Genomic DNA, 25,772 nt, shown 5'->3' with positions numbered 1-25,772 from the left:
TTTCGCAATAAAACCGAATAGGAAATTGGTCAAGTCCGGAAATCGAACCAGGGTCTCCGGAGTGCGACACGAGCATGCTAACCACTCCGCCATGCAAGCTCGACTGTTTGAAATGAACAAAGGCGCGCCTAGTTAATACAATATCGTCATTCACTCCTATCTTCCTCACTTTCCTTACGGCGAGGTACAGGCTGTGTTGTATGCGTTACCGAAAAAAAGTAACTAAATTCGTTACTCGTTACGCTATAAAAAAAAGATCGCGTTACCGCCCTACGTAACCCACAAAAAAGGTAACACGTTACCGTTACCGAAAAAAAGTATCGCACGTTACTTTGCCGTTACTCCATGCCCATAAATTTTAATCAGTGCGCCTTCGCTGTAACTGTAACCGGTAACTCGTCTTCTCTGCAAGGCTTCTTTTCCAACCAAAAGATCTGAAACCTATACGACACGCTCATATTCTTCAAGCGAATGAAACCTCCGGAAGATCGCACTCTGCTTGCAACAACCCAGGCAGCACAACAACATTGGTCGAACGTCGGGCAACTGTTGGCAAAAATTGGCACGAACATCGGTCCTACACTGGCATTTGGGCCGAGCGCTACCACTTTACACACTGGCCCTACTTTCATGCCAGTTTTGGGCCAACGTTAGGCCGATCAAGCGGCCAACGCAGACCCAATGCTCGTTCTGCAGCATGGTCCAGCAAAAGTCTCATACTGGCATCCAACTTTCAAACATTGGTAGCCAGCTTTCGAATAATGGCATCCAGCTTTCGAATAATCGTTTCCAGCTTTCGAACGCTGGCACATGCAATTAACCCACTCGCCAATGACCGGCACTTTGGATGGATGTACATGCCATTCTACCTAGCAAATATTCATAAATGAGGGTGCGAAAGAATTCCAGAAAAAAGACCCGTTTATTGCTTTGAGTTACAAGAATCACGCTTCTAGCGCGCACAGGATGGTTTGCGCTACCACCAGCCACCCTGGGGAGTAAAGAAAGGGGGCCCAAGAGCATGGTGGCAGAGGCTGTGGGAAAACAATTTATTTTCAAGTTTGGTGCGTGCCGATCAGGTTGGACAAAGCATCTCGGCAAGCTGCTGCGGCACGGCTAAGGCATCCATAAAGTGCTCAACGGAGCTGTCCTCCAGTGAACTGATCAGTCATATCCGAAGTAATCGTTGCTCTCCACTTGCAAGAGGGCTGCTGGACTGCATTCAAACAAATTCCTCGTCCAGCTCTTCCACGATGGCCTCACGAAGCGCCAAGCCTGCAACGAGATGCATGATGTCATGGTAAGTTTAATTATGGCCATCACAGGACAAAAACAAAAATGATTAAATAACACCGAATTTTGTGAAACACAGTCATCGTGAAGACACTAGCAACATATTTTACAGGATAATTTTCAATTTATTCTTAAGAACCAGCACCACATTAGTTGCACAAAGTGGAATTTAATTTACTAAACTTCCCTTATACCAAATGGTTTAATTTAGTCTAATGCGTCGTGTCGCACTCCCAGTTAATATATTCAATGCGAGATAAGCAAATTAATGTGATATTGAAAACAGATTAATGTATTATTTTGTTTTAATATCATAACTCGTATCTCTAAATTGCGAGCTAATTTTTTATTCAAGTAAATATGCACAGGTATTAGCGTCTCTTCCACATGGACGTCAAAACAACATTTTTGATTAGTTTTTTTTAATAGGGTTAAAAATACGGCTTGCGATTGTTTGCAAAATACGCTGAACGCAAGGAACTCAGGGCACCTTTGTTTTACCTTAGTCGCTTCGCATGCATGCTATAATTGGATTCGAAACTGCGACTTGAAAACCACACAAAAATACTAGTCTGATAGTCCAGAGTAATGCCCTTTTTCATTGCCAGGGAACTTGGGCAAAAGCTTTAACCAGAAATTGCGGATTTTTTATTGAGTCTGCAAGTGTGAAGGCAAAAAGAAACAGTACGGAAGTATTACACATATTCTTACCAACTGGTCTGCTGTGGAAAATTAATTAAGCGGTTCTGATTTCCGTCGTGCATAAGCGGTAAAGGACATATTCCCGAATGCATCCTATCTCAGGTCATATGAGTTCAAACCCGCTGTTAGCCAAAGTAGTGAATCTTCAGTGAGTTCATCTCACCAAAGACGAAAAATTAAATTCTCACCATTCGTCCACAATTCCACTGCGCACGACGTCAAGCAAGCCATTTCGCAATGAGAGTGGGTACACAGAAGTCGTCCTCGTGCTTTTTGGCTCGCTCTCTTTTCCTGCCGAAAAAATAAAGGCGTATGTAGCCAAACAACGTTTACTACAAAAACCACTTTAACTTCCAGACGTATATCAAGATAAAAGAGTTTTAGTACTTACAAATAAGATCTTGCAGGCGGTACGAACAGTGTCGAAGCTCTCCTAATATATGAGTGTGGCTTTTCGCGTGCACAGACTATGAACGGTGCTAGCTCGAGTGTGCATGCATTTTCGTCGTGTTGTTTGTGCACGTGGTTGGGCTCCGCCATGGAGTCAAGAATGTCTTATTGTGATGCGTCGCGCGGTTCCAAGACGAGCATTGGAGACGATGGTGGGGGGTAGCTGGAGGGGATAGAGTCATTTTCCTTTACACAGGTTTTGTGGTTCCGAGGAAAGTCCTCGAGCTGAAAGGTGGAGACAGGGAGATCGTGGAAGGGTGCACGAACAGCGAAGCGCGTAGCTGCGCGCGAGGTAAAATAGCTTTGAGAAAGTGACAACCAAACAGAAAAAGTAGCGCTTCGCGGGGTGGGGGTTAGCCCGCTACCTAAAAAAAGGGCGCGGCCGGGAGAACAGGTGGGGAGATATTGGACTTGAAGACTTGAAAGAGAGAGGGAAAGGGGTCAAAACACGTGAAAAGGGTTTCGAATTTTTGGAGAATGAGTCACATGGCCACAGGCAGTACGGAAAGCAATACCTACAAGGAACAAGTGGATGGGAAACACGGAAGCGTCAAAGTATTGCTACAAAGCTGCAGCAAAAGCCCGAAAATTTTGAAGTGAAATACTTGGAGCTTCAAGATGAATTTCGCCAAAACGACTTCAGACACTCGCGTATTTTGTGGGGCCGTATGATGTGACTTCTGTTAGTTCAAGATAGCTTAAAATGGTACCACATAATAACAAAAATATAAAGCAAAAAAATATCCAAGCATAATGCGCGCTCTTTCATAGTTTCATATACCGTACATGCGCCAAACAAGCTAGGTTAACAAGCGTCTAACGCCAGTTGTCAGTCCATTTATTCAGTGGTCGTCGAAGAATCCTAAAATTGTTTGTTGGTGTGGAAGTTTCGCGCAAATAAAGCAAAAACAAACAATGGCATGTTGAATTGTGGTTCGCAACTACTTTCGATGGTTTTCATCAATAAAGGTGGTGTTCAAAAGAACAAAAAAACTTGCGAGTAAATATGCAAAGACGTGAGCAAGAGCTATATAGCCCCAATGCAAATTACGCAACAGAAGAATAAAATGGACAAAAACAACAATTTCCAACACTGCGATTTGCAGAAAGGAAGGAAGGAAATAGCAAATCAGAAAACACGGGAAAGGCGCGATTACAGGGCACGACGTAGGGAAGCGTAGGAATCGCTTAGCACGTGTCCGCGTGCGTTTATGAAGCACCCGCCTAATATTTCACGAGCGCAACGCATAATGCGAAATTACGAGGCGACTGCTTCGTTTCTGGACGTTGCCAAAACTGCGCACAATTTCGGTTTAGCGAATGCACTTGCACTAATCTATTACGTTTGTATCGCGATCTCCATGAAGCAGACACCAGATGCGCACTGCGGCAGTGATTTCCTACAGCGAATAAAAAAAAGTGATTTTTTTATTCCAAAAATTTAATCAAATGAAACTTATTTGGGCGTCTCGGGTGTAATCAGAACGCTGTTGTCTTTATTGGAAGTTCTCCACATTTTTCTGTAGCTTCTTTTTTCTGTTGTGTTCTATTTTGCTGTATTGACTTTTACTGTTAATGTGCTTACCCCCCCTACAATAATGCATCTGAGGGCGCTGTAGGTACATTGAATAAATAAATAAATAAAATAGACAGTTTTCTTAAATAGCATAGCCAATTCTGGCAAACAGTGGGGGAACTCTGGCTAACATGGCCCATGATAGCCATGATTTTAAGATGGCACAACCGACAATGGCGAACAGTGGGAAAATTCCGCCTAACCTGGCCCTCGATAGCCAGGATTTTGTAATGGCACCGCCAGTATTGGGAAAGCGATGGACAACCAAGGCCATCATTGGACGAGGTAGTGCGAGAGACAGAGAGAGAGAAAACTTTATTTACAAAGGAATTCGGGGCACGCCCCAGGGTCCCCGCACGACCCCACTGCACTCAAGTGTTTATGTTCCTGAGGTCCATAACACTGGCAGCACGGCCGGTGGCGATGGTCTGCACGGCCGGGTCCTCCGAGTGCAGCAGGGTCTCCCAGTCCTCCCAGGTCTTGAGGTTCTCTAGGTCCCGCGGGGGAGGGTCCGCCGGGCAGAGGGAAAGGATGTGGAGGGAAGAAGCGAAGGGTTCTGGGCATAGAGCGCAAGCAGGAGTGGGGAAGGAGGGATGATAGTGGGTTAGGGTAAGGGGCGAGGGGAGAGTATGTGTTTGTAATCTGCGCCAGAGTGTTGCGTGTCTGTTATCTAGGGAGGGATGGGGCGGGGGGTAGAGCTGGCGAGAGGCTCTGTATGCCTGGGTCAGCTCACTGAATGAGTGCATGCGATTCTTCGTGAATCCCCGATCCGAGGCCACCTGAGCCCGGTTTAAAGAACCTCGGGCTAAAAGGTTGGCGGCCTCGTTTCCGGGATTCCCGGAGTGCGCAGGCACCCATATCAGCTCCACTTGGCGGGGCTGGGGTGCATCGGGCGAGTCCAGTATGCCAAAAGCAGGGACATGAACTCGGCCTCGAGCGAAATTTAGAATCGCAGTTTTAGAGTCAGTTAAAATATACCGGGCTTCCGTGCGGGTTATAGCAAGTGCAATGGCGGCTTCCTCTGCAGCCTCTGGGGACGTATCTGGAGGGAGAGGTAGTGTGAGGAGGGTGGATGAAGAGGAGTCCACCGCAGCTGCTGTCGCTTCATCACCCGTGCAGGCAGCGTCCACCCATACGGCGTCCGGCTGGGGGCCGTACGCTCGATGGAGTGCCTTCGCACGGGCTCTGCGGCGCTGCTCATGGTGGGACGGGTGCATATTCCTCGGGAGCGGCCTGATGAGAAGCTCTCGGTGAAGGGATCGTGTGATGGCGAGAAGGGTTGGGTCGTTGGCCGGTATTTTGATTCCCAGGGAGTCCAGGATATACCGACCTGTGGAAGTTTTTGTGAGCCTGATGTATTGGGCCTGTCGGTGGGCCTCCACCAGTTCCCCGATCGTGTTGTGGAGGCCCAGGCCCAGTAATCTGTCTGTGGGTGTGTTGAGGGGAAGATGAAGTGCTACCTTGAATGCCTTGCGAATCAAAGCATCCAAAGCGTTTATGTCATGTTTGGATAGTTGTAAATATGGGGTAGTATACAGTACACGGCTGAGGACAAATGCATGAATGAGGCGACATAGGTAGCGCTCCTTCATGCCTCTATGATGTCCCGAAACCCTGCGGATGAGGTGCGATATCGCGCCTGCAACCTGCTTGAGTTTCTTGAGGGTAGTGGTGTTTTTGCCATCGTTCTGGATGTGCAAGCCCAATACACGGAGGGTGCCAACCTCAGGTACCGGGTAACCATTCAATTCAATGGCAATGGGGGAGCGGGGACAGCGGTGGTTCTTAGGCCGGATGAGGAGCAGTTCGGACTTCTCTGGGGAGCAAGACAGTCCGATGGTCCGTGCGTAATTTTGGGTGAGGGTGGCTGCTTCCTGTAAGGTGTTCTCTATGTCGCCGTCACTGCCGTGGGTGGTCCACAGGGTGACATCGTCGGCATAAAGAGTGTGCTTGAGGTGGGGAATAGTTGCCAATTTCCGGGCGAGGGGTATGAGGGTTATATTAAAGAGAAAGGGGGAAAGGACGGACCCTTGAGGGGTGCCGATACTCTGAAGTGTGTAGGAGGTGGAAGACAGAGGGCCGAAGTGTATCTCAGCCGTGCGGTCAGTCAGGAATGCTTGAATGTAGGCATACGTGCGCACACCCACATTCAATAGGGATAGAGCAGTCATGATCGCCTGATGTTCAATGCGATCAAAAGCTTTGGAGAGATCCAAAGCTAAGACTGCCTTGGTGTGACCTGGAAGAAGCGGGTCAAAAAGGTCGTGTGTGAGTTGCAGCATGACATCCTGTGCGGATAGATGAGGGCGGAATCCCACCATGCTATGCGGGTAGAGAGTGTTGTCCGCCATGTGACTTGTGAGTCTCGCTAACACAACATGCTCGAGGAGCTTCCCGAGGCATGAGGTTAGCGAAATCGGGCGAAGGTTTTGAATGGTGAGTGGTTTGTTGGGTTTTGGTATAAATATTACCTTCGCGTGGCGCCAGGACTGCGGGAGGTTACCCTCCCTCCAGCACTGGTTGAAGTATTTCGTAATGTGGGTGATCGATTGGTCATCCAGATTACGGAGCATGGAGTTTGTGATTTGGTCTGCACCAGGTGAGGAGTTGGCGCGGAGAGTCAGGAGGGCCGCTCTGACTTCCGTCTCCGTGATGTCGGTGTCGAGTGTTGGATTTGCTTGTCCTGTGTAGTGCTGTAGAGGTATGGGGCCGCCTGGGGTAGTGAGTGGTTCAGCCAATATTGGAAACTCATTGGGAACTCTGGGCCTACTTAGGGCCATGCTTTGCCAACAGTATTCCAATATTGGCCCGCTGTCATGTGCTACCTGGGAAAGTCTAGGCAGGAAAAGGAGGGGAGCCATCCTTTGTCACAGTGCTGTGGGGAGTGGGTTGTTCCTTGTTCTGGCTAGGGGAGAAAGGGGGGGGGGGAGGTATGACTATGAAGGGGGAAAGTTGGAGCGACAGTGTTGTTGAACAGAAAATTTTTAGAAAGTTTAGCATGAGGTAGCTCACTACTGCCGGCACGGGAACAAAGGCACATTGCCAGCAATACTTTGATTTGAGCTAGTTGGTTGTAGCATGACATGTTTACGCAAAAGGCGTACTGGCGCTAAAAAACGGAGAGAACACACACAACAAGACAGGACTGGCGCCAACTTCTAACAGAGTTTATTCACAGAAAAAAATCACTTAATAACCACACTGCATACAAAAACATAAACACAAACCAGACACAAGGGGTTATTTAACAAAGACACACGTGCCAAACGGACCAAAGCAATGATTATAACGCTGACAAAGACCCACTAAGAAACCTAATCTCTTCATCTGACAGCGACACAGATGGCTTGCTTATGCAGATATCGGCCCTCTGCTTGATGTAATAGGCTTCTATTATTTCACGCTCTAATCTGTCTTTTGACCCTGCAATGAATTTGGTGTTCTCAAAACCGGGGCGGCATTTGCAGCTTTTGCAGTGAGTGGCCATGTGGCTGCCATAGCCATTTTTTACAGCAATCTTGTGCTGCCTCACTCTTTCATTGTAGGACTGACCTGTCTGGCCGATATGTTTTTTGTTAAATCACCCCTTTGTTAAATCACCCCTTGTATCTGGTTTGTCTTTATCTTTTTGCATGAAGTGTGGTTATTAAGTGATTTTTCTGTGAATAAACTCAATTGGAAGTTGGCGCCAGTCCTTTCTTGTTGTGTGTGTTGTCTCCGTTTTTTAGCGCCAGTAGGCCTTTTGCGTAAGCATCCCATTACCTTCTTTTTTCCTCTACTTCGGCGCTACAGCCGGTTGACTGCAATCCCCTTTTCTGTGCTGTACCATAGTACTCTTTCGACGGCCTTCTTGGGGCCATCTTGAAGTAAACTGGCGACATTCCCTAGTTTACTCATAAGAGGGAACTGCTTCCACAAAGAATGCGAGAGTGTCGCCTGGGACCGAGATCTTTTGGTTCGAAAACTAGCTTACGGAGAAACTGACTTACAGATTTCTGCAAATGGTCCATTTGTGGCTCGGCATGTGTCCACTCTTTAGAGAGTTGTGTGTGAGTGGTTTGGGAGTGAAGAGAGAGAGAAACCTTTATTACAACAGGAATTCGGGGCACGCCCCAGGGTCCCCGCACGACCCCACTCCACTCAAGTGTTTATGTTCCTGAGGTCCATAACACTGGCAGCCCGGCCGGTGGCGATGGTCTGCACGGCCGGGTCCTCCGAGCGCAGCAGGGTCTCCCAGTCCTCCCAGGTCTTCAGGTTCTCTAGGTCCCGCGGTGGAGGGTCCGCCGGGCAGAGGGAAAGGATGTGGAGGGCAGAAGTCACCCGCACGGAAGCCCGGTACATTTTCAGTGATTCAAAAACTGCGATTCTAAATTTTGCTCGAGGCCGAATCCATGTCCCTGCTTTTGGCATACTGGACTCGCCCGATGCACCCCCGCCCCGCCAAGTGGAGCTGCTATGGGTGCCTGCGCACTCCGGGAATGCCGGAAACGAGGCCGCCAACCTTTTAGCCCAAGGTTCTTTAAACCGGGCCCAGGTGGCCTCGGATGCGGGATTCACGAAGGAGCGCATGCACTCATTCAGTGAGCTGACCCAGGTATACAGAGCCTCACGCCAGCTCTACCCTCCGCCCCACCCCTCCCTAGATAACAGACACGCAACACTCTGGCGCAGATTACAGACACACACTCTCCCCGCGCCCCTTACCTTAGCCCACTATCATCCCTCCTTCCCTACTCCGGCATGCGCCCTATGCCCAGAACCCTTGGGAGTGAAGACAAGTGTGTGAATGCGTGCTAGTGCTTTTTTTTTTAGTTGAGTGCGTCGTCAAGGGCAGGTGTTTTCTTGCATGCGAGCCGCAACAAGGGCCGTCGAGAGCACCGGTAGATTTTGTTTATCTGCAACATCATTTTGGGCGTTTTTTTTTTCTGAAAATGGGGCGGAGGGGGACAATTGAAATAAAAAGTAACTAGTAACGTGACACCCCACGTTACCGGAAAATGTTAACGTAAGTACGTTACCCGTTACAGTTTCGAAATGGTAACGTGTACGTTACTAAGTTACCGAAAAAAGTAACGTGTTACCGGTAACACGTTAACAGTAACTTGTAACGCGTTGCTGACAACACTGGGTAGAGGTGTCCACCGAGATATGCAAAACAGGTACCTTTCCTACCTTTCCTTTCCTCAAAAACAAATTTACCGATGAGCAACACCGCGCTTAAGGTTTCCGCTTCACTGCACTTTAGGACAACATAATGCCTCCTGAATTTTCAATTGAGGCATGCGGTACAAGTTTCAGTAAACCACCTGTTTAAGCATACCTGTCTGTATTTTGAAATGCCAGTCACGACTGCTCTGTTCTTTCACTCGCTATGATGGGGCGTTAGAAGCAATATCGCAGGTTGTTTTAAGGCGGAAGCCTTTAATGCCTCATCGTTGTAAGGAGAAGTTGTCGACAGAAATGTCACGCTTTTCAATTGGTCGAAATGTTCGTGACGTCACAGTGCGCTAATTTCAAACGGGGCCATGTAAATTGGCTAGTAACCATGCAACCAATTAAAGGGATGGTTTTGTGATGGGCCAAGTAAAATAAATAAATAAATAAAAATTCATGGGAGCACTTTGTTGACCTAAAGTGTGGTGAGACGGAAGCCTTAAGCGCGGTGTTGCTTCTTGTGTCACTGATGTGTGGTTAAGATGTTAAGCGTCACCTCGAACGCGTCAGCGTCTTGCAACGCTGTCAGGGAGTCCACAGAACGCCATCGCCCGCTTGGCTCTCTCTCTTGCTCGTCGGTAAATTGGTTTCTGAGGAAAGAAAATGTATATGTCTTGCATATATCGGTGGACACCTGAACCTCGCCGTAAGGGAATGGAAGAAGATGGGAGTGAACGAAGACACTGTATTCACTAGACGCGCCTTTGTTCATTCCAAACCATCGTGATGGCATGGCGGAGTGGTTAGCGTGCTCTTCTCGCACTCCGGAGACCCTGGTTCGATTCCCCAACATGACCAATTTCCTACTCAGTTTTATTTATTTATCTGTTCTGACTTCAAAGGTTAATTAGGCTAACTGGTTAATTAAGCAATTAACTACTCAGTCCCACTTACTTGGAGCATCACTATACGATCCCTTTAATTGGTTGCACGGTTACGAGCCAAAGTACAATTGGCCCCGTTTTAAAATTCGCGCGCTGTGACGTCACGACTGTTTCGACCAATTGAAAAGCGTGACATTTCTCTCGACAACTCCTGCTTAGAACGATGAGGCATTAAAGGCTTCCGCCTTAAAACCGAGTACGAAATTGGTCGAGTTGGGGAATCCAACCAGGGTCTCCGGAGTGCGAGACGAGCACGGTAACCACTCCGCCATGCCAACTTTTTTTTTCTTCCTTTCATGGTATATATTAAATGGTTTTGTACAGAAAGGATATATATGCATATGTGTGTGTGTATATACACGCACAGAAAAAACTATTTACAGAGCACCTAGGTAGGCGCTACGTGGCACAAACATAGTAAACATTATTAGAACTAAAAGGCTGGTAAGGATATACAGCGCATAAGCAAAGGAAACCAGTCGGGTAAGAAGTCCGAATCTTTGTAAATGTCTGTTCCTGCAGCAACATTCGGCTAAAATGAATTCTGGGTGAAACAACAGGTTCAACGTTCCGGTCTTGCATGCGCGTTTTCCAAAGGCCATGAAGTTCATTCAGAAGAATCATTTCGTAGGGTTTCGAGTCAGTTGGGAAACAACGAGGTAGCGCACACTGTAGGAATTTTGGAGAAAATCTTTCTGTAGCGTCCTCTGCAACACGTCACAAAACGAAATCGCGTCTTTGCAGTCTACAAAACAACGTTCAATTGTTTTAGGCACATTCCACAGGCGACAGTTTACAGCTTTCTTGGGATGGCGTTGCGCACACGAACAAACGTACACAGGAAGAGGCAGAAGACAGAAAGAGCGCAAAGTATCAACTAGATTTATTGCTTTCGCAACAGAATATATATGCAGCATACACACGTGCAAAACAGAATAGGGAGAGAGAAAAAAAGAACAGGGGGGAAGGGGATATCAAGTCAGGCCTGCATAGGTCAGCGAAAGCTGACCTATGCAGCTGACCTATGCCCCCCAAGAAAGCTATGCACCAACTCGCCCAGCAAGAAGTTCTTCTACATTACTTGACAGTTTACAGAAGACACAAAAATGTTTTTCCTATCGAGCCACGTGTTGACAGATAGAGTTTCGTAATTTATAGAAAAATGCTTTGATGCAAGTAGAAATTGGCATTTTACGCAATCGCTTTAAAACTCGATGGCTTGGAATGAACGAAGGCGCGTCTACTGAATACGGTGTCTTCGTTCACTCCCATCTTTCTCCCTTCCCTTAAGGCGAAGTTCAGGTGCCCACCAAGATATGCGAGATACATTTCCTTTTTTCAAAAACCAATTTACCGACGAGCAAGGCGTAGAGCCGAACGGGCGATGGCGTTTCGTGTGCTCTCTTGCAGCGTTGCAAGACGCTGTCGCGTTCCACTCTTGGAGGCGAAGCTTAACATCTTAACCATACATCAGTGACCCAAGCAGCAACACCGCGCTTAAGGCTTTCGCCTCACCGCACTTTAGGTCAACAAAGCACCCCCCTGAAGTTTTGTAAAGTTATTCGTCAGCAAGCTTGAATGCGTGAATCTTATTTTGCATTCGCTCAGCGGTTTCGGACGAGAACCGATTTCTCTGAATTAATCCAGAGCCCTGGAATATGGCATCTTTTTCTCTTTCTTCTTTCAGTCTCTTTTCCTTTCACGCATAACCGACCTCAGCGCGAGCACAGCCTGCATAGTGGGTGTACAGATCCTACGCTTGGAATGCGTGCTTTTTGTAGCGAGAGCTACCTTACGCTACCCAGCCTTGAAGCCCAGTTGTGCGCATGCGCGAAACCAGAGAGGAGGAGCAGCAGGAGCGCGACGGTCCACCGAGTTACGAGAGACAGGCGGCATTTCCTTTCCTTAAAACCAATTTTCATTTCATTTTCCTTCCTTGCGGCGCGGCTCAGGTGTCCACCGAGATATGTGAGGCAGGCGTCGTTCCCTTGAAGACTTCGACAGAGAAGACTCCCGGGGATAGAACCAAGGAAAGGACGTCTCTGAAGATGCCCACAAACCATAGGAAAAAGCACTAGAGTAAAATAAAGTTTTCTGCTTGCTTGCTTGCTTGCTTGCTTGCTTGCTTTGCTTGCTTTGCTTGCTTGCTTTGCTTGCTTGCTTTGCTTGCTTTGCTTGCTTTGCTTTGCTTGCTTTGCTTTGCTTGCTTTGCTTTGCTTGCTTTGCTTTGCTTGCTTTGCTTTGCTTGCTTTGCTTTGCTTTGCTTTGCTTGCTTTGCTTTGCTTGCTTTGCTTGCTTTGCTTTGCTTGCTTTGCTTTGCTTGCTTTGCTTTGCTTGCTTTGCTTGCTTTGCTTGCTTTGCTTTGCTTTGCTTTGCTTTGCTTTGCTTTGCTTTGCTTTGCTTGCTTGCTTGCTTGCTTGCTTGCTTGCTTGCTTGCTTGCTTGCTTGCTTCCTTCCTTCCTTCCTTCCTTCCTTTAAAATAAAGTTTTCCCTTCCTTCTTTCCTTCCTTCCTTCCTTCTTTCCTTCTTTCTGCCTTTCTTTCTTCCTTCCTCCGAGATAGGCGTCGCAACGAACGGGTGATAGCGTACCGAGCACTCCTTAAGAACGCTGCTACACGCTGTCGTGTTTCACCGAATACATCTTCAACGCTTTACATTATACTGGTTGGTTGGTTGGTTGGTTTATGGGGTTTAACGTCCCAAAGCGACTAAGGCTATGAGAGACACCGTAGTGGAGGGCTCCGGAAATTTCGACCACCCGGGGTTCTTTAACGTGCACTGACATCGCACAGTACACGGGCCTCGAATTTCTCCTCCAAAGAAATTCAACCGCCGCGGCCGGGATCGAACCCGCGTCTTTCGGGACAGCAGCCGAGCACCATAGCCACTTAGCCACCGCGGCGGTCCTTTACACTATACTCACAACAACAAGCTCGACAACATGCTTAACCAGGGGGGAGCTGCAGCTGTCGCTACGTACATCCTGTCATAGCTGAGCTATAGAACAGAAAAGGCTTGGTTAGGTTCGTAATTCATTGTAACACAGTAATCATAGCGCGGGAACAACGCAGGACAAAGATGAGGCGGGACAAGCGCTAACTTTCAACACAGCGGAATTTATTGCAGATCAGAAGCATATATACACTACTGATACAGCAGATAGAAAGAAAAACATGAAGAAACAACAAAATGCCCCATGCCGTCAAGCCATGAAATCGAGCTCCTTCTTCGATAATGCCACAGACGGTCTGCTGACGCATTGATCTCCTGGCCGTGCTATCTCACACGCTTCCTTGATTTCTCTAGTCAGTTCGTTATGGTGCCGATACAAAATGACTGTCTTGTCGAACAGAGGTGGTACTGCGTCACATTTTGCGTCACGCCAGATGGCGTCACAGACAACCATCTGGCGCCCCATTGCAAAAAATTTGACGCAGTACCACCTTCCCAAGACAGTCATTTTCTCTTGTCTTGACACACCTTGTCAAGACGGATATAAAAGTTATAGGAATAAGATGAGAAAATGCCGAAAAATGGAGCGTGACGGATGCCTTTAATAAAAATTCCAAGGGTGCACTTGTCTCCTATGCTGTGTTTTCGCTCTAACTTCGATTCTACCACATCCAAAGACGTGGGTCCCGTGTCTAGAGCGTCTAGTAAGCACACCTACTACTAATTAAGCAGTGCTTTGGTATATGAGTGAAATTATTGATGTGGTAATTCAATTATATCAAATTACTGATGAATGTGTGAAGTATAAGACTAATTAAAGGAATTACCTAATCAATCCAGTTAATAAATTGCCCAATCATTTGTTTGGTGAAAATGAATACAATTGAATTTATTTTCTTATTTATTCATCAGTTGATTTTTTCATCAATTCGTTTTTATTACCGGTTAATTTGTGGAGTAATTGAACAATCTAACAAATTAATTACGGCGTCATAATAATTAAATATATTTATATTAATCACTTTGGAGACTTACTCATGCATCCCTGCTAATTACATAATTATTTAATCAACTGTTCCACTCATTACCGCCATAATGGATGGCTGACAGTTCGTGTCGACACGCTCTGATCACACTTTCTCCCGATGGTTCTGTACACGCCACTCATGAGACACTTTTGCATTAAAAGTAGCAAAGACAAAAAAAGTTCCCAGAACTGCGCAGCCCAGCGAGATTGTAGCCGGAGAAAAAAAAAGTAACTACGAAGGCCACTTAACACTGCTTACATGCTTTGAATGCGCAAGCAGTGTCTTATCGTGAGCTCTGTTGCGATGTTCATTGGAAATTGCTTCCTTTCTAACGACATGCCTGCTCATTAGTATAAAGTCGTAAGGAAGCGCATACACTAGGTTCGCCTTTACACGCGATGAAGGGAAGAGATTTTGTGGTCTGCGAGTTGCATGCCCGCCTTTCAGTCTGAAGGTCCTTGGTTTAGTTTCCCGCCCCCTGGATTGATTGATTGGATTGCTTAACTTTTACTGTCCAACAGAAAGGATAGTGTTTCAGGTTCACCGCCTAGACGATGACCAAGAGGTATTGACTCTTGGCGGCGGCTTTGGCCAGGCGGACAGCTTCTATACTCCGATAAAACTTGTCTGCCTAAAGCTCCGCCCACCTTCAGCCTCCGCGCACAGAATTCCTCCACCACCAAGAAGCAGTCCGCTAGTTAAGCATTTCTTGTTACGTAAACAAGAAGCTTAGTGCAAGAAAAAAAACCTTGAGCTGTAAAATTTTGATATGTGGATTGTTTGATATAGTTAAACATTAGAAAGTTGATTTCGTTTACTTTTGCAATTTGTCAGCGGAGTAATACAAAATGCCGTGGACCACGGCTCAGTGTTAGCAACTGCTGCTTTTTTAAGTTGTATCCTACTATAGTTGGATCTCTGAACTGGAGCTGAGTAGTAAAGCCTCCCATTGGTCGAGTAACTTTATTTTGCGACCCTCTGAAGGAGTAAGAGGGCATTCCCAAAGGATATGAATAAGGTCAGCTTTATTTTTACCGAGCTTACAGAGATGTGAATACTGATCCGAACCCGTACCCTGGGAAGAAATTTTCTTTGCATTAGACGTCACTATCTTGTGATGAACTGCTGGCATCATGTGAGAGCATGGCGACGTGACTGAAGAATTTCGTGTCATGGAGGGCGACAGACGGCGGACGGCAGCTTTTATGCTAATGACACATATATTTATTTCGTATTAATAAATTGCTTTATTTTGCGCTTCAGGTCCGAGCTGCGATTTGATGCTGGTGCTTTGATGCTGCATATTACCGGTCATGTAGCATTAGAGGAATGCACAAAGAAGGCTTAATTACCTCATTGAATGGTTCGCTGTAATACGAACTTTCAAAGAGCCGTTCCAAATTTACGCGCAAATGGTTCCTTTTTCTTCTGCTTTACCTGCTACCGTTGTACAGGCTAACTTGCTGGCCGCGTCGAAAAGGCAGCCGCTTTACGTACGCAATAACACTAGTTCAAATTCTAGAGGCTGCAAAATGCGCGGCTCTAAAATGTGCCCTCTAAAATATTGGAGAGAACAAAAGCACAACTGCATGCCATTGTTCTTCACTTTGTGACCCCCCGAAAGTTCTACTTCCCTCCGGCTTGATTTCGTTCGTTCTTTGTCGCTATTGTCCTGCGTTATGAATAGAATTAAAAAGAAGTGCATGCATGCTGACAATATCCAATTAACAAATTATTGGTCTTCGTAGTGGCGTAAAGGTATTGTCTGTTCTAAACCCTTGTTTAAAGCGTCCCTGGCTTGTCCTATTAACGATGGCAAAGTTTCTTCTTTTACATTTTGCAGATATAATCGTTTTTCTCACTATATTATGAATGCTACCGATACGAGGAAATATATGACTATTTATTAATGCAAAATTATTTGTGCCCAACGCATAGCTAGCGAGAATAACTCACACTTTTTGAGAAATAAGCACACCACGCATTTCTATCAACCGAGAAATATCAAAAGTGAAATGTGCATGTCATGTTTTAGGTTGACACTATTGTACTGAACTACTACCGTCCTCCTGCGGATTCAGAGAGTAGACCGTGAACATATGCGGGTTCGATCCCGGCCGCGGCGGTAGAATTTCGATGGAGGCGAAATTCAAGAGGTCCGTATACTGTGCGATGCCAGTGCACGTTAAAGAACCTCAGGTGGTCGAAATTTCCGGAACCCTTCACTACGGCATCCCTCATAGCCCGGTTCATTTTGGGACGTTAAACCCCAGTAAACAAAACAAACAAGTAGACCGAGAACACCATCACGTGATCTGCGACTTCATAGTGGCCACGTGATCTTAAGCCTGTTTCGATCGTTGTGGTAGCCATATCACAGCCTGTGCTACTGGACTTGGGAATTAGCACAACGCAGCAAGCAGCAGAACGAGAGCTTTCGCTCACTTAAGCTCGTTGTGCAGGAGAAAGTAAACATCAAGAAATTTTGTTAATGCATATAGCCTTCGATTATAGTGTTAGATTTTCACTTTCCCGAGTCGGATCTCCCAGTATCCGCACTTTCCGTGTCTGCTGATTTCCATCCGTCCTTCAGGCTGCAACATACCTGGATAACAATAAATAAATAGCGCCCATGTTTGTATAAACGAGCATTGGGCACATTACCGCTTAGTATGACATATACTGCATGTGTGGCTGCTGTATACGTAGGAGGTAACGTTATTCATGCAATCCAGGTGAGCTTGGGAGGGAAGGACGAAAACAAGGAAGTGTAAGTAGACGAAGACAGTAGCCTCGAAGAACACATGGGCCCCCACAGCAGCTCTCGAACAAGAAACCGGTACTGCTCATAAAGTAATTGGATAATCGAATCATAGCAAGGATTGGCCTGCAAGCTACTCACTTTCCTTTAGCCTGCGCAGCTTTGTATGCATCTTGTTCGAAACACACCTCATAAACAGAAAGCTAATTTAACCGAAGAACGCAAAGAATGTCCTCTGGAGCCTTCAAAAATTTCAGATAGATTCACCAGTGCACGAAGGAAAGGGTGGCTCTCAAAAAGCAGTTTGTAGGTTCCCGCCTCGGAATTGGGGCTAAAAGTGAAAAAAAAAATTCTCTGATCGTAGAGAAGCGGTAATTGTATCTACGTTCCTAGGGATGTCAAAAGTCTCTTCACGGCAAAGCGGAAAGATTCTTAGCGCATACTTTTGGTACGCCGCTTTCAAGAAGCCTTGGCCGAAAACTGTATTATGTAATCTCGTTACTGTGAGTAATCTAATAAAAGTGAATGTGAGCAACGCTGTTGTGTCTTCGAAGTTAAGAATATAAGGCGGAGATGTGATAAAAAAAGGTGTATTTATTTACCCAAGCCTATGTGTAAATAATAGATTGCTTTCTTTTCAAAGCACAAAGAAATGTTCTTTTTACTCGCGCAGCTAATCTGGAGACCCTTATGTACCTATACCAGACGAAATGTTCTTTTTACTCGCGCAGCTAATCTGCAGACCCTTATTTACCTATACCAGACACTTTGCACGCGCGGGCCAATTCATTGAAACGGTCTCTTGAGATTCTTTGCCAGCCAAGCTGGCCTCAAGAGCAAGCAGCACCCCCTCTCCTTCACAAGCCACTTAGGTTGTCGGTACTGATACGGAAGACTCACACATCCTGTATCACAATATTTATCGCAAAACTTTGAAACCGCTTCTCACAGTGGAATGGCTTGAGACTACCGTGGCACTTTCGACAGAAAAGCGTCACATGGCCAGAGACAGGCAATTACGAACTGCGGCAGCGTACAAATGCGGGATTCGGCTTCACAAGTGCTGAAGCCCGGTGTTGCTCCCACAACGCTCCAAGTGTTTATTGAGACCGGGTGCCAAGTAACAAACTCAGACCGGAAAAGGAGCAGTACTGCTTTGTCTGGCTGCCAGCCAAACTCTGTTCATTTCATGATGATGATGATAGGCGGTGGCAAGCCAAGGAACAGTACGACATGATGACAGATGAAATACGATTTAATGGCTGCGGGCCTAGCTCGATGATGATAATGGTGATGATGACCTCAGGCTTAATGGCACATACCCAAGGCGGGGGATTGGCCAGGGTGCAAAGCGGATGCAAACGCACACACGTAAAGCGCTCCGTGCCGCGCCACTGCCCACTTCTTCGTCTTCTTCGTTACAAAGTTCCAAGAGTATGCAGGACTGAACTAGGAAACTTTGCAACGAAAGTAAGGCTCGAGACCAAAAATCTTTATTTGAAATTCGCATCCACAGACGATGATCCGTTGGACAGAGACAGTCATGAGGAAATAAATAGAATACTTGTTACGTCCTGTCTCCAAGCGGCAGACAAAAAGTCTTAGTCGATTAAAGGTTTAATGATCTACAGGGTGGATTACAGAAAAAAGATCGTAGAGCTAGCATAGCGGTGTAGTGCATGAATCAGCGAAAGCTGTCATAGCTTTGGTTTGGACATAATACCCTGCATTCTGCCGTGGAACTGCCGTGCTGTAGTGCAGGAATCAGCGAAAGCTGTCATAGTTTTAGTTTCAATTCAATTCAATTCAATTTTATTCAACATCTTGAGGATGTTGGGTGCGCCGACAAAAAGCCAGAGAGAAGGCTTGACAGAGGTCGACGCACCCTACAATAGCTTGACAGCAGCACCAGAATGTTGTACAGTCCACGGCAAGTGAGCACACAGGAAAAAAAAAATAATAATAATAATAAAATACAAATCATGAGTAAAAATCTCCGTGACACGAAGTGCTGACGGTACCTAGGGTTACAGCAATTTAGATGCCTTATTTAATGAGTACGGAAGAGTATAGCAAAGCATTTGGCGACCGTAATTCGTTCGAGTTTTTGGCACGAACCATGTGAAACCAGTACGGGTGGTGTACTTCTGTTCTTTACATTTTAAATTCGACAGGTTCATCATAAATGGATTGTTTTGTCTAATACTTGTTTTATACCGCCTTAACAGTATACTTTCAAAAACTTGTGGGAGGGGGGTAATGCTAAGAGATGCAAAAATCGGTTCGGTGTGTTCAAATCGTGAAGCATTAACAATATTCCGAACAATTTTCTTCTGAAGTATATGTACCCGTTTAATATTAATAAATGATGTTGTGCCCCATACCAAAATACAATAATTAACAACAGAAGAAAACAGTGCATTGTACAGTATCTGCTTAATATGTTTTGGTAAAAGGTATCGCAGTCGGGACACGATACCAGCAACCTTGGACAACTTGTCCCTGACCTTTGAAACGTGTTCATCCCAACATAAATTTTCATTAAAAAGCACTCCTAGACTTTTGACCGTAGGAACTATTTGAATGAATGATGAACCCATTTTCAGTGAAATTTGTGAGACAGCAGGATCCTTATTGCGAGGTCTAAAAAGTACAGCTTTGCTCTTTTCGGTGTTTATGACCAGCGAATTCGACTCAGACCATTCATGAAGCTGGTGCAAACAATCTGCAGCTTGATGTTCAAGATCACGCACATGTGCCGCTCGGAAGAATAGAGTGGTGTCATCGGCGTAGATCACAAAAATTGGCAGTTTACTGATGCAGACTATGTCGTTAACATAAAGGAGGAAAAGCAGCGGCCCTAGAATACTGCCTTGCGGCACGCCAGAGAACAGATGTTTAAAATTTGATGACTCGTTGTTTACCGTTACTTGTTGGACACGGCAACTAAGGTAGGATCTGATTATTTGATGAAATTTTCCGCGAAAACCATAATGCTCGAGTTTCGCCAACATTGTGTTGTGATTGATGCGATCAAACGCTTTCGAAAAGTCGATAAAAATGCCGAGAGTGAGAAGTTTTTGTTCAAATGACTCTAAAATTAGTTCTTTCTGGGTTAGAAGCGCAGTTTCTGTAGAAAAGTTTTTTCTGAAGCCGTGCTGGCTAGGTGTTATTATTTTATGTTTCTCGCAGAAACTGGACATTGGACATATTACCCTGCATTCTGCCGTGGAACTACACTCAAGTACCCCATTCCTCCAAATTATTATCACAAACGCCTCTCCCAAAGTAGCCACCCCTCCGTGTTCTTCCCGTGGCAGGTACCTTCCTGTTCCGCATTCCTACGCTATAGCCATAACCACCCAAGCCATTTTCACTTCTTCCATTCTTCGCTTTCGCACTTTCCTCTCCCTCCTTTATCCTAAATGTGCAGAAAACGATTTTCCTCTTTCCACTTTGTCACCTGGCCGACCCTGAGATGGTTTTGTTGGCAGGTGGAAATAGAATTGGCAGACCGTAAATTCAATTCATTTGGCAGGTGGTTACTGATTTTCATTAATTTTAAAAACTTATATAGAATAAATATTAAAATTCAGGTATGCAATTAAGCTCTTACATCTGACGCCTTGAATTCCCCGGTATAATGTAGGACTATATGGTTAAATCAAAGCTACAACAGGTTTCGCTGGAAGTATTGAAGTAGGGTGCATAATAAGATGCCCTTTGTTTCAGGTGGGCAAACTGCGAGGAGGAAGAAAAGAATAAACAAGCAATAAAATATAATAAAGTATACATGGATGACAAAGGTGCTAATCAGGTGACTGGCTCACGTCTTTCCCTGCTATCCACGCGTGAGAACGCAGGGTTCCGGCTTGCACGGCTCACTGAATCCGGCACAGTCTGTGGGCGGTTGAGCGTGATGACCGCAGTCGCTGCAGACCGCATGCACGATTGCCCAAGGAAAATAAAACGAGAAAGAAAACGCCTAAACTTTTCCGAAAGTGCCCGCCGCTGTGTGAATGAGGACTGTGCGGGAGTTGGAGCGAAGCGCACATTGATCAGGTTCATGGACGCCCAAGGGCAAATATGGGAGCGTTTCATTGCACAGGAAAGAAATATGGCGGAATTGGCTTGGGAACAAATCGATTGTTTCGCGGCTCTGCTCAATAAGTGACGTGCAGCGTACAATACGAATCGGCGATGTGGCTTCGCGCCGAGCAGAAAGCGTAAGTTCACGTTGTCAGTACCAATAAGTCTTGCAGTACAGCTGTCGCAGTACGGCATACAAAAACCAGGAGAGAAGAAATGAATAAACAGCAGTATTACGATATAATGATAAAACTGTGTAATTTATTATGTGCTACCTCTTTTTCTCGTCTTCTTTCTCCGGAATTGCTATTACACGATCCCGCACCAAGTGTCCTTGGCACTTACGGTGCACTGATATCAAGTCAGATATAAAGCATGTGTGCAGCCGATATATAGCCGATATATAACACTTACGGCGCAGTTTTCTCCGGCCAGATATATAGCCATCTATAATTTCAATTATGTTCGGTGCCATAGCTCTCGCAAGCCTTTCGTTGTTCTCTTTTTATGCCTATGTCAGAGTCGAAGAAGATAAAAGGTCTGCAGTATTATGTAAATAAATAAAAAATGAAAATAAGAAAAAAGTGGTAGCATTCTGAATACGAAAGGTTATTCCGGTGACAATGGCAGTACTACGTGTGAGTAGCCTTTAAGAGCAAAGTCGCACGCGAGGATTGGTGTCTGCGAGTAGTCCTGTTCTGCGGAGTGCAATTTTCCGCGTATGTTCCGGGCAGAAAGTCTGTGTAAAACCTAATTCTTGTAGCCACGTATTGAAAAATTCTCCTGTGTTATCTGGCTGTTTAGAGGGGACGCCTTGCGCTATAGAGGAAAAAAAAAATTAAAGAAACATTAGCATTGACCTTCGGCTTAGGCTTCAAAAGCACTGAACAGCCGGCTAGATGCATTGCGTCGGAATACGAAGATCGTAAAGAAAAGATTTTTTTTAATTCAGGTAAAGACTAGACAGCATTTTTTTTTTCAGCTAAGCATTTCCTGAGTGAAGTAACCAACAAAAGTATTCTTGTTTGGAAGATTTAAAATATTGAAATTCGAGAAAGAAAGGTTTTAAAACAAACTAAAGTTCTAGCAGTTACTTCTCCGATCCCTTTTTCTCGGCCGCCGCTTGTTCCAGAAAATGTTCAATATTACGTAACTTAACACCCACGCACACTTGCGTGACAATGAGAGGGGAAAGATTTGAACGCTGTGTTTCGTAGCTAGAAAACCGATAGCACCGCACGTAATAGAAAAATAACAAGAAACTGAAAAGCATGAAAAGCCAAACTAAAAAGAAATTCGCACGTTGGCGTCGTAATGGGGACCGCGGTGTCATTGAACGAGAAATCACTGGGAGTGTCGTAACCGTACTCGTCGCGTGTGTGGCGAATAAATAGTCATAGAAAGGGGCCAACGAGTTGTCATAAATCATCGTCTCCTTCTATCACGTTTTCTACAAATGACCGTCCTGGGGGCCGTCTTTCAGTGCGGGAAGAAAGAGGAACGGAGTCACAACTAAAGAGGAGTCAAAGAATAAACGTAAATACAGCGTCTAAAGGAAAAATAGGAATATAAAAACTGCTTTCTAAAGCTCTTCTCATACTTTGGTCGTACTTTGGTGATACGTCTGTGACGTACTTGTAGGAAAGATCACGTGAACAAACAAGAAACATGCCTTGTTGAATTCAGCTGGACAGCAGTAAAAGCATCTGTCCCAATTTTGTCACGGTTCGTTCAACTGGCCATTCATGAGGAAACATACCGTTCGTGTGTTCCACCTTTACTTACGATGTACAGGAGTAAGGGAGAAAAGATCTAATATGCTATTCTGACATTTATAAGCATTGTATGGCCAGGATTGTAAGTTATATAATAGCTAATAAAACCATGCATAACAACACTATAACCTCCCGCATGCTGACAAAGAAACGAAGTGGCGCTAAAATCCCTACCGGGATCACGATGGGCAAGAGGCGAGGGATCGGCGTTGCGGGTACGTCTATTTAGGGGCTATTCTTTTTCTTTGAACTTAGTAATTATACTTGACACAAACGGGCGCGCTGGTGATGTACGACGGATTCCGCGAAGTGTTCTAGCAGTGTGTATTGTATGCGTGGTTAAGGGTAAGCATAAAGCGTTCCCGCTGCGACACTTTGTAGGGACTGCACAATTTTATTTTTGTTTCCTTTTCCTGCCCACACTAATTTATCTGACACTCTGTACTAGTCAGCGGGTAGGCTATTTCATAAAAATAGTTAATAGCAACGCTGGCATCGTCTAGAGCTAGCGTCTGCACGCTTGCCGTTTCTGGAGGCACCTGCGACGCAGTGCTTTGTCAGTGCTGCACTTAATCCCCGAATTAAGGACGATGCAGAACCAGACCGCGTACTCTCGCGCTTGGTAGATGCCTCCGTAAACATGTGCGTTTCTGCGTGGGCACACAAGACGCCTGCACCACACCTAATTGCGCCTAATTATGGTCCCATGCAGAGTCGCCGCGCACCGCAATGGCACAGCAATTTCCGCCGCATATAGGGAAGCTAACTGGCAGCTTTTCCTTCTCGGCTATTAAGATTCTCGCTTATGGTGAACCTTATAAAATTAGTTCTCTATATCTCCACCGCAGTGTTTAGCTCGAAAGTTTCTGCTGGTTTACCACCCCAATTAACTTTACGAATCGTCTTACAAGCAGCGCAGGTGTTGGCATTTTGTTTATTTATTTATTTATTTACAATACTGAGAGTCTCAGTAAGAGACTGTAGCATGTGGGCAATCAGTACAATAGCAGAGTTCAATACAATACAGATAAATTGCAAGCAGATCAACAAAAATGAGAACTCTTACATAAGTGTTACATAACTACTAGTAGGCAGGTTACCAAAGAATACCTTGAAGATTCAGAACTGCAACAAAAAGAAAACAAGTAGAGCAGCAGTCGGTCATTGATTGTAAAACATTTTATTCGCCGTGAAGAGCTTGGCAAGAGGTCGCATTATGTGGTCGAGAGTACATAGCCCTCGACGACTTTGTCAGCCCACTCCACCGCCAAAACTTGCGTTCTGGGGTCAGAGCTAGCCAGCACGGTCTCCCACCGCTCGAGAGAAGGAGCTGTAACTAGTAGTAGTAGTAGAAGACGTTTATTCGGCCAAAAGTTACAGGCCGAGCATATCGACCGCCTGGGCGACCAGAAGTCGCTGTTCTTCCTCCCCTTCAGCGCCAAGCCAGTCGAGCCAGGTGGTGATGGATAAAGAAGGTGGGGGGTAGGAACCCGACTGCTGAGCAGCCGGGCAATAGAAGAGGCAATGGGCAAGGTCCGCATAGTTACAGGGGCAGTTGGGACAGGAAGGGTCCGATCGATAGCGACAGAGAAAGAGGCGAGACGGGGTGATGATTGCATTCATTTGAACGTGCCGAAGAAGGCGAGCCTCCGGCACTGTGAGTGATGGATGAGGGGGAAGGTAAAGGCGTTTGTCGAGGCGGAGCTCGAGGTAGACCTCTTTTATGGTGCGGCGAAGGGTGAGTCTCCCACCGTCCTCCGAGGGCTTGGGCCAGGGGATCAACGGTGCCCGGAAAAGTGTGTCACGGGCGAGCTGATGAGCCAGCTCATTGCCGTCAATCCCTGAATGCCCAGGGACCCAGCGGAGGAAAACGATGGAAGGCTGCAAAGCGGAGACCGCTCGTTCGACCTCCTGTTGAAGAGAAGGGGTTAGGGTGCGTTTCTGTATGTGGTGTATAGCGGCTTGTGAGTCTGAATAGACTGTGTATTCTTGAAGAGAGGGAAGTAGGGCAAATGACTGGAGGGCATGCGCAATGGCGAGGACCTCGAGGGACAATGCATCCGGAGGGCGTAGAAACGGCCCGCTGGTGTGAGTTTCAGGAGCGGGGAGGTGGGGGTGGTACAGGGCGTAGCCGCAGGAACCTCGAGGAGCCACGAAGGAGGCATCCGTGTAAGCTACACCCTGGGTATCAAAGAGAGGGGAATGGTGCTGTGCGGCCGCATGACGACGGCCGGCGTGCAGAACGGGGGACATGTTGGACGGAAGGGGGAGGATCCGAAGATTGGGAGCCGGGGTGGGAATAGGGGAGGTAAACGGGGCGCAGGGAATGGGCGAGATACCCGCTTGAGTCAGTAACCACTGACCCTGACGGGTAAGGGAAAGCCGGGCAATCTGCGAGTCATGATGGAGAGAGAGCAGAGAACGGAGAGGATGAAAGAGGCCTGTTGCAAAGATCTTTGCAGTAGAGGTAGTGATAGGGAGGTTGAGAGCTGCCTTGTAGAGGCCCACAAGGGCAGTCTCAAGAGCGTTAAGTTGAGTCTGATTGAAGGAAACGTAGGGTGCAAAGTACAAGACCTTGTTGAGGGCCAGCGCGTGGGCAACTCGGCACGCATGAGCCTCGTGGAGACCTGAGCGCCGAGTGACCACGCGCCGCAGGAGGTGAGTTACGGAGTGGCAGGTGGTGACAGCACGGTGGAGGGCTTGCACGTTCTTGGCTGCATGCAAAGGAAAGCCAAGAACTTTGCACTGCGTGACGACAGGAATGGGAGAGCCAGAAAGGTGGAGAGAGACGAATTGGTTGTGTGAGCGCTGGTATGAGGAATGGTTGAGGAGAAGGAGCTCGGATTTTTCAGGAGCAGGAGAGAGGCCAGCAGTGGTGAGAAATGAGTCGATGAGATCTAGGCCACGTTGCAGGGTGTCCTGTACGTGACCGGGAGAGCCAGACGAACACCAGAGAGTGATGTCATCGGCGTAAAATATATGATGCAGGTCGGGAATTTCAGCTAGCTGGGAGGCGAGAGGGGCCATAGCAAGATTGAAAAGGGTAGG

This window comes from Amblyomma mixtum, chromosome 5 (assembly GCF_055824585.1).
Source record: "Amblyomma mixtum isolate Tamu chromosome 5, ASM5582458v1, whole genome shotgun sequence".
In the NCBI taxonomy this organism is placed as follows: domain Eukaryota; kingdom Metazoa; phylum Arthropoda; class Arachnida; order Ixodida; family Ixodidae; genus Amblyomma; species Amblyomma mixtum.
The sequence above is the reverse complement of the archived record's forward strand: the minus strand, read 5'-3'. Positions refer to the sequence as shown.